At 37.1% G+C, this 8,552-nt stretch overlaps 1 long non-coding RNA gene across 1 annotated transcript; it reads right to left on the bottom strand.

Moving 5' to 3' along the window:
• Window positions 1-1,597: 1,597 nt before the first annotated feature.
• On the bottom strand, window positions 1,598-7,621 carry LOC124378302. The gene is made up of 3 exons (XR_006924196.1): window positions 5,805-7,621; window positions 2,604-2,684; window positions 1,598-2,240 (listed from the first exon to the last, which is right to left on the bottom strand). It is a non-coding gene; the product is annotated as an uncharacterized LOC124378302 (long non-coding RNA).
• Between the last annotated feature and the right edge of the window lie 931 nt (window positions 7,622-8,552).

Here is an 8,552-nt window from a genome sequence, read left to right as displayed (position 1 = left end):
ATGTTATTACAATGTAATTACATAGTTATTACATGGTTATTACATTATTACATTATTACACGTCTGGTTTTTACTTTTTTGCCAAAATTTCGATCTGTTATTACAATGTTATTACATAGTTATTGCATTGTTATTACATTGTTATTACATGTTCGGGTTTTTACTTTTTTCCTAAAATTTCTGTTATTACAATGTAATTACATAGTTATTACATAGTTATTACATTCTTTTTTACATTGTTATTACATAGTTATTACATTGTTATTACATTGTTATTACACGTCCGGTTTTAACTTTTTTTGCCAAAATTTTGATCTGTTATTACAATGTAATTACATAGTTATTACATTGTTATTACATTGTTTGGGTTTTTACTTTTTTCCTAAAATTTCGATTTATTACATAGTTTTTATATTGTATGTACATTGTTATTACATAGTTATTACACGTCCGGTTTTTACTTTTTTGCTAATATTTCGATCTGTTATTACAATGTGATTACATAGTTATTACATTGTTATTACATTATTACACGTCCGGTTTTAACTTTTTGCCAAAATTTCGATCTGTTATTACAATGTAAATATATAGTTATTACATTATTACATTATTAAACGTTTGGTTTTTACTTTTCCCAAAATTTCGATTTGTTATTACAATGTTATTACATTGTTATTACAGTTATTACACGTTCCGTTTTTACTTTTTGCCAAAATTTCGATGTTATTACAATGTAATTACATAGTTATCACAGGTCCGGTTTTTACTTTTTGCCAAAATTTCCACCTGTTATTACAATTTAAATACATAGTTATTACATGGTTATTACATTATTACACGTCCGGTTTTTACTTTTTGCCAAAATTTCGATCTGTTATTACAATGTAAATACATAGATATTACATTATTACATTATTACTCGTCCAATTTTGACTTTTTGCCAAAATATCGATTTGTTATTACAATGTAATTACATAGTTATTACACATCCAGATTTTACTTTTTGACAAAATTTTACTGTTATTACAATGTAAATACATTGTTATTAAATAGTTATTACATTGTTATTACACATCAGGTTTTTTATTGGTTGCCCCAATTTCCATTTTTGATTAGACTATATTGTTATAACACTGAAAAAAGATTGCTGTTAAAAGTTTTCAATGTTACTTCACATTTATTACAGCCTCGTTATTAGTTTTTACATCATGATAAAAAAAATTTTTACATAGTTTTTGCCATTTTTCACTTTATAATACAATTTACACTAAGCCACAGTTATTATAAATATTACAACTTATTACATGAATCTATTTACATGTTTCTTGTAGCCTCGTTATTTGTTATCTCTTCATAAATGTTCGCGTTTCAAGTTTATTTTGTAATTATAGTGCCATTTATTCCTGATGATGAAGACTGGGGCGACTGTGGTGAAGGAAAAACTCCCTTAGATGATATGAAGAAGAAACCTTGAGAGGAACCAGACTCAAAAAGGGAACATTCTCATTTAGGTAATAAAGTGTGTGATTATAAATTTTACAATACAGAACACTGGAGAGAAAACTAACATGAGTAACACCAGCTTTTCCATACCAGAGCCTTTAAACACTCAAAGAGGTCCAATGTCCAAACTCTACATAAAATGGAATCCAAATGGTGCTGGTGTGTATTTAGATGGTTCAGGATGTTTGCTGGCATCTACTCGTTGAAGGTCCTTGAGGGGGACACGACTGGAACTGGTGCAACCTCGGGATGGGTAGAGAAAGAGAAGCAGTGGAGAGAACTTAGTGTAGATGCTGTTCATGATATTAACAAGCACAAGTTGATAATGTGCATGTGATCAGATGTTCCGGAGCACAAGGTTATGAAATGTGAGTGTTATGTGTAGAACTCGATAAACATAAACATTTGTGTTCTGTTACAGTCCAGAACATTAACTTGTGGATAGGTTAGCAGACACTTTCTCTTTAGGCACAACGAAACAAAGAAAATCCCCTTAGGCTAAAAAAAAATTATTCTTTCTAAAATGTATTTAACAAATAACAAAAATTATAAAATATAAATAATAAAAAAATGGTCACACTTATCTTGGAGGTGGTGGAGGTTTTTTTCTGCTGAGCTCCAACTATACAGTAAGACAAGACATACACCTTATTCTCCACCACCATCTACTTGACGATGTTCTCCAGCCTCTGATGGTGGTTCCCTCACATCTGCTTTTGGGTCTCAGGTTTATTCACCTTGGGTTAAAAAAAAACATTGAAGGCGCTGTAGACAATCTTTCTTTTTATAACAGGCCTCAGAATAAACCTGTTTGTGTTTACACGAACAAAAACAAAACAATAAATACTAAAATTCTTCACAGGAAAAAGCAAAACAAACTCAGAAACAATAACTTATCCAAGGCAACTCAGGAAAAGGCTGAAGACACAAACTTTGAGTAAACAGAAAACAACTTTTTAGTTGAAGTTTGTGGCTGGATTGTTACAGGACTAAAGGACTAAACCATTTGAGACTAAAGCGAGAAACAGGAACAAAATGGTGACACCTGGTGGGGTAAAGAGGAAGCACAAGGAAAGAAAGAAAAAAAACAACATAAAAACCTGAGGGGGTTGAGTGACATTGTCCATGATGTCCTCATTGGAGAGCAATGTCCTTATCAGGGGTGTAGTCTGGAGGAAGTCCTGAGCAAAGAGAAGAGTCAGAACGATGCCTTCACTGCAGCAATAATGGTGGACAGCGTCATTAACAGGGCACAGACTTTGGGTGGCACTGATGAACTGGTGTATCCTCCAGATTCTGACAGGAACTGTACCATTTTTAAGGGGGAAAAAACATGGTCATTGTGACTGATGGTTGCAACAAAAGGCTGGGAAAGCAAGTGTGACTTAATAAAAACAGCTAGAGGAAGAATTTGCAACTAATCCAGGCAACAGCTCAGTAACATGATTGGGTGTAAAAAGAGTCTAAAGCAGAGGCTCTCAGAAATAAAGATGGCAGAGGTACATTAATGCACATTAAAGGGCACATTAATGCACACAGGACTCAACAACAGCAGACCAATGAAGAACACAAGGACAAAACAGTGACATCTGGTGGGAAAAACAGGGAAACACAAGCAAAGAAAAAACCTAACAAGGTCCCCCAAATCTGTGAAAACAATTTCAGAATATTGTTACTTAACTTCAAATTGTAAAGACTTTGCACATTTCATCTACACAACATTAGATGCCCATGATCCTCAGGCCCTCAGGTGGCTCTGGATTAACAACGGTCCTGATTCTGTAATGGAAATCACTGCATGGGCGCAAAAACACCTCCAGAAACCAATATCTGTGAACACAGTTTGCTGTGTCATCCACAAATTCAGATTAAAGCTCTAACATGCAAAAAAAAAAAAAAAAAAAATCCATTTCAAATCGAAATGTAAAAATTCTTTATGGAAAGCATATGTTCTCCAGACTAAAGAGGAGAGGGACCATCTGGATGATTATGTTTCAGCTGGCAACAAGTGATTTAACCCCAAACTGATGCAGTGAGCAGCTTCTCATTTCTTGAACAACCATGTCAGTAGACACGTCCTGCGTTCGTGGAAAAGACGTTCACTTGTTTCAGAAGGGTCAAATTATTGTCCTGCATCAAGCAAAGAAACATCTAAGGAGATCCCTGAAACTACTCTCATTGGGTTAAGAAATGTCCTGCGTATTATTTAGAACTGGAGGGATTGTGGAGAAACATCATCTTCCAGGAAGTCGAAAAAAATCTCAAACCTAAACATTTGGTGAAATGAAAGAGTAAAAAAACAACAGTAGAACTCACGACTGTGTTTAATAGTGAAAGTTAGAACATTTCCACACGCACAATGTGAAGGAAACTCATGGGATTGGAACTAAACTGCTGTGTAGTCTTCAGAATAAACACTCATCAGTGCGGCTAATTGGAAAAAAAGGCTCCAGTTTGTGAGGGAGCATAAAGACTGGACTCTGGAGGTTTGGAAGCAATGGTGGTCTGATGAGTCCAGATTGATCCAGAGTGATGGTGCATCAGGGTAAGAAGAGCAGCAGATGAACTGATGCACACATCACACCTGGTGTCTGCTGTACGAGCCTGTGGGGGGGCAGTGTTGTGATTTGGGGTTCTGCAGTGGACCAAATGTGAACCAAAGAAAGAGGTCCGCTGACCACCTGAATATACCAAATGACCAGGTTTCTCCATCAATGGATTTTTTTCCCCCTGATGGCATGAGCATGTTACAAGATCACAACTCCAGGATTCAGGTTCAGGGAGCATGAGATCATTTTCACACATTGATTAAAAATGGAGTCCAGACCTTCACCCCATTAAGAATCTTCGGGATGTGCTGGAGGAGACTTTGAGCAGCTCCTACTCGCTCATCACCAACACAAGATCTTAAAAATTACTGCAGCTCTGGACCAGAATAAATGTTGTGACACTGCAGAAGCTCATCAGACGATGCCACAGCGAACGCGTTCCGTAATCAAAGCTAAAGGAGCTCAGAGGAGATACATTAGTGTGGGACGAGTCTTGTGTTTGTTATATTTTGTCATGAGAAAATTAAAACTCCTTCACTTTGATTCTCTCGAGCATTTTCTTCTTTTATAAATCAGTAAAGAAGCTGAAATGAATAATAAAATAAGTCCAGGCAGGACTGAACTAAACCACAATAAAGAAGCGTTAATCAAAATCTAAACGCTCTTTTACAGGAACTCTTGAATATTCATAAATTCCTGATAACATCTGCTTAGAAAGAAGGTAAAAACAGGTCTGAATCTTGGGAACTTAATATCGATAAGAACACAGCAGAATTGTTTAAATATATATATATTGTGCAAAGGTCAACATTTTGGTAACTGGTTTCAGTGAAACTGCAGACTTAAACTTGACAGTGTGTGTGTGTGTGTGTGTGTGTGTGTGTGTGTGGTTTGAGAAGAGAAAACCAAGCCTTAGTGTTGCTGTGTTTTTTGGGTTTAGTCTACAAGTTAGTTATTCTGTACGTCTTTGTGGGTCTCGTCGTCTCTTATTCAGCACATTCAAGAAATGTTTCTCACGCAGAAACATCTACTGATAAACAGAACAGTGATGATCATAAAACTCTCACAATAAATTCTGGATTTCTTATGTTTTATACACGTGTTAAAATCTCACATACAAAAGCAGTCAATATTTGGAAACACCTTCTTCTTCTTCTTCAGGGTTTTATTGTACTTTAATATTGAAGAATCCAAACTATGAAAGAACACGTCTGGAATTATGCAGCGAATAAAGACGTGTTAAACAACCAGGAATAAGTTTTAGATTTTAGACTGTTGAAAGTTTAGCGTTGCTGCAGCTTCACACTATCACGGTTCAATGGTGTTCCAACAATCTTGAGGAGTTCCCAGAAGTGTTGAGTGCATGTTTGCTGCTTTTCCTTCACTTTCCAGTCCAACTCCTCACAAACCATCTCAGATGAAGTGATTGTGGAGGGAAGCTGATCTGATGCAGCACTCCATCACTCTCCTGAGGTTTGTTTGAGGTCCTGATCCCCCAGATGAGATGCATCTCGCTGTAAATGCTGTGGTCTCCATGCTGAATTAAATGTGCTCTTAATTTAAGACTAAATCATCAACAGTGTCACCAGCAAAACACGGTTCTTCCATAGTTTGGATTCTTCAGTATTAACGTACAATGTTGAAAATAGTACAAATAAATAAAAAAAGGAGAAGATTTGTACAAAATGTTGACTTATACTGTACAAATACACACAAACACACTGATCTGAGGCCTGTGAGATGTTTGCTTACGCTGAAGTGCCTCAAGCTTTGACTGGTTTCTCCCCATCTGAGCTCCTCTACAACTGCTAAGTGTAAGGACCTCTTGGATGGATCCTGTTGCAGTGGAAAGAAGAAACCATCTTTCGGTATGTTCTGGAGACTATCAAGCGGAGGAAACAGAAAACCTGATAGAAGCCCAGACAACATAGAAGACATGGTGTAAACAAAACACTTGACAGAGAGAGAGAAACAGAGAGACAGAGAGAGAGAGCTACAGCCAGGGCAGAAGGTGTTCTCCTTCCAACATGGCAGGGGATGAAGGTGTAGTAAGAAAGATGGCCTGGTGAATGACTTATAGTAAAAGCCACCTGCAAAGGCTGAGGAACCAAAACCAGAAGTAAGAAAAAACAGCAAAGAGCTGAACATCAAGCACCCAAAAGACCCCGAGAGCTTCACCTGTGGACCAGTAACTGAACTATTCCACAATCTTACCATGTCCCAGAAAGTCTACTGGAACCCTTACGAGACGAGGTGAAGGCCATCCAGAAGCGAATGGAGCGACCCTGTAGTCATCATCCCAAACAAAAAGATGGAACGCTGAATGCTGAGACCTGGTCAATCGCTCCGTCCTGATTTAATCTGAACCCCACGCTGAGAACTGAGACCTTCTGCCCACATGCACAACATAAATACTGTTGAACTTTATTTATATCAGTCATTAAAATAAATCGAGTTGAAATCTCGGTCTCTGAGAAGACAGGATGAGGGTTAAAAAGACAGGAGGTGAAGCTGGTGGTGAAGAGATGAAGATGTACAGGATTGGGAAGGATTTTATTAGAGGGACAGTGCAGGTGGGAATTTGTGGAGACGAGGTGATTTGAGGTTTGGTGATGTTCAGATAAGGGATATGGGGTATATCAGTAGAAGAACACTGAGGATGAAGGAAAAGAGGAAGATCAAGGAGTGAGAGAACAGAGTGGTATGGAGACGGATGATCTGCTGTGGAGATTTCAAACGAGATGAGGATATTAAAATATATAATATGAAAATCTAAATGTAAAAATTACGTGTAGGATTTAGATTTTGTCCTTATATGTCTTTGGATGCGGTATAATAAAAATATAATAAAATTTGTTTCACTTGAACTTCGAAACTCAAACCTGTTCCAGCATGGAAGTGCACAAAGCCAGCTCCATGAAGATCTGCTTTATATGGATTGGAGAGGAAGATGTCGAGTAGCCTGCTGGATCATCCTTACTGAATGACTGAACACCTTGGGGATGAATGTAAACACCGACTGCACCCCAGAACTCCTCACCTTCTCACCTTCTTTACTAACACACTTGTAGATAATGAACACAAATGTCCACAAGCACAAAATCTAGTGCAGGGGTCACCAACGTGGTGCACCAGGTCGCCCGCAAGGACCACATGAGTCGCCCATGAGCCTTTTCTAAAAATATCTGTTTTCTACCTTGTTAAATGATTGTTGATAATTATTGTGAGAAATCATTAAGATGATCAGTGTCTTCACAGAGATCAGGGGTGTCAAACCCAGTGTCACATCCGACCCGACGTACAATTATATCTGTCCCGCGAGATTATTTTATAAAGATCTATTATTATTGTTATTAATGTCCCGTCGATATGAAGCGCTGATAACACAAACTACAGATCCCATAATGCATCGCTTCAGCTCCCTTACCGAACACTAGACTACCTGAGAACATTCCAGCGTCAATCAAGTGGAGCTTCTGTTGATGTATTTAACTCTATTGTACAGTTATTGTGAAACAGCGCCTCACAGTGGTGAAGAGAAAAGTTGACTCTGAGTAGATGTTTACTGACACTGGCGGTAAACACGTGTGTGTGTGTGTGTGTGTGTGTGTGTGTGTGTGTGTGTGTGTGTGTGTGTGTGTGTGTGTTATTAGTGGAGTGAATGTGACTGTAATTAAGGAATTGAATCTGAGACTGAACTACGAGACAAAACATCAGGAGAAGCTGAAGAACCTGAAGAACCTGAATGCAGAGCAGAAGATACAGAAAGTAGAAGAGTTAAAGAAGAATCTGACATTTCAGCAGATGTTTTCACCAGAGCAAAATCACAAAGTGAAGCTGGTGTGAAAACAGAGGAGAAATCAGAGTCACATCAGCAGGTTATTTACTGAGGGAGAGTTTCTGAAGAGCTGCATGATGAAGCTGTGAGACGTCTGGTGTTTCACAGGAGATATTTTTATGGAGAGCAAAATATTTTAAGTTATTTAAAGTTTAAGATTATTTTTTATAAAATGGCATAAGAGCAAAGAAATCTGATTGTTTTGATTTGTTGTGATTTTAACGTTTACTTAAAAGCACAATTTTTATTGATTTGTTCAGGTTTTTTGCAGCATGTTCATATTTCTAACTTGTATCATTTGGACAGGAGATATTTTTATGGAGAGCTATTTATTTAAAGTTTAAGTTTATTTATTCTGGAATATATTTGTCTTTTTTTATTCATATTTATGCTCAAAAAACATTGTTTTAGTGTGTTCAATAAATGTTTCTCCTGTTCAGCCTTGACCTGAAGTGTGTTTTGAGTTTTGTCCCCTGTGCAGTTGAGTTTGAACCTGATAGAGATGAATATCATTAATTATTAATAATAACATATAATTAAAGGTAAATTGAGCAAATGTGTTATTTCAGAAGTGTGTATTAAACTGGTAGCCTTTCACATTAATCGGTACCCAAGAAGTAGCTCACAGTGTCAGAAAGGTTGGTGACCCCTGATCTAGTGGA

The sequence above is a fragment of the Silurus meridionalis genome, chromosome 24, assembly GCF_014805685.1.
Source record: "Silurus meridionalis isolate SWU-2019-XX chromosome 24, ASM1480568v1, whole genome shotgun sequence".
NCBI classification, from domain to species: Eukaryota; Metazoa; Chordata; class Actinopteri; order Siluriformes; family Siluridae; genus Silurus; species Silurus meridionalis.
This window is presented reverse-complemented; position numbering and strand designations above follow the sequence as displayed.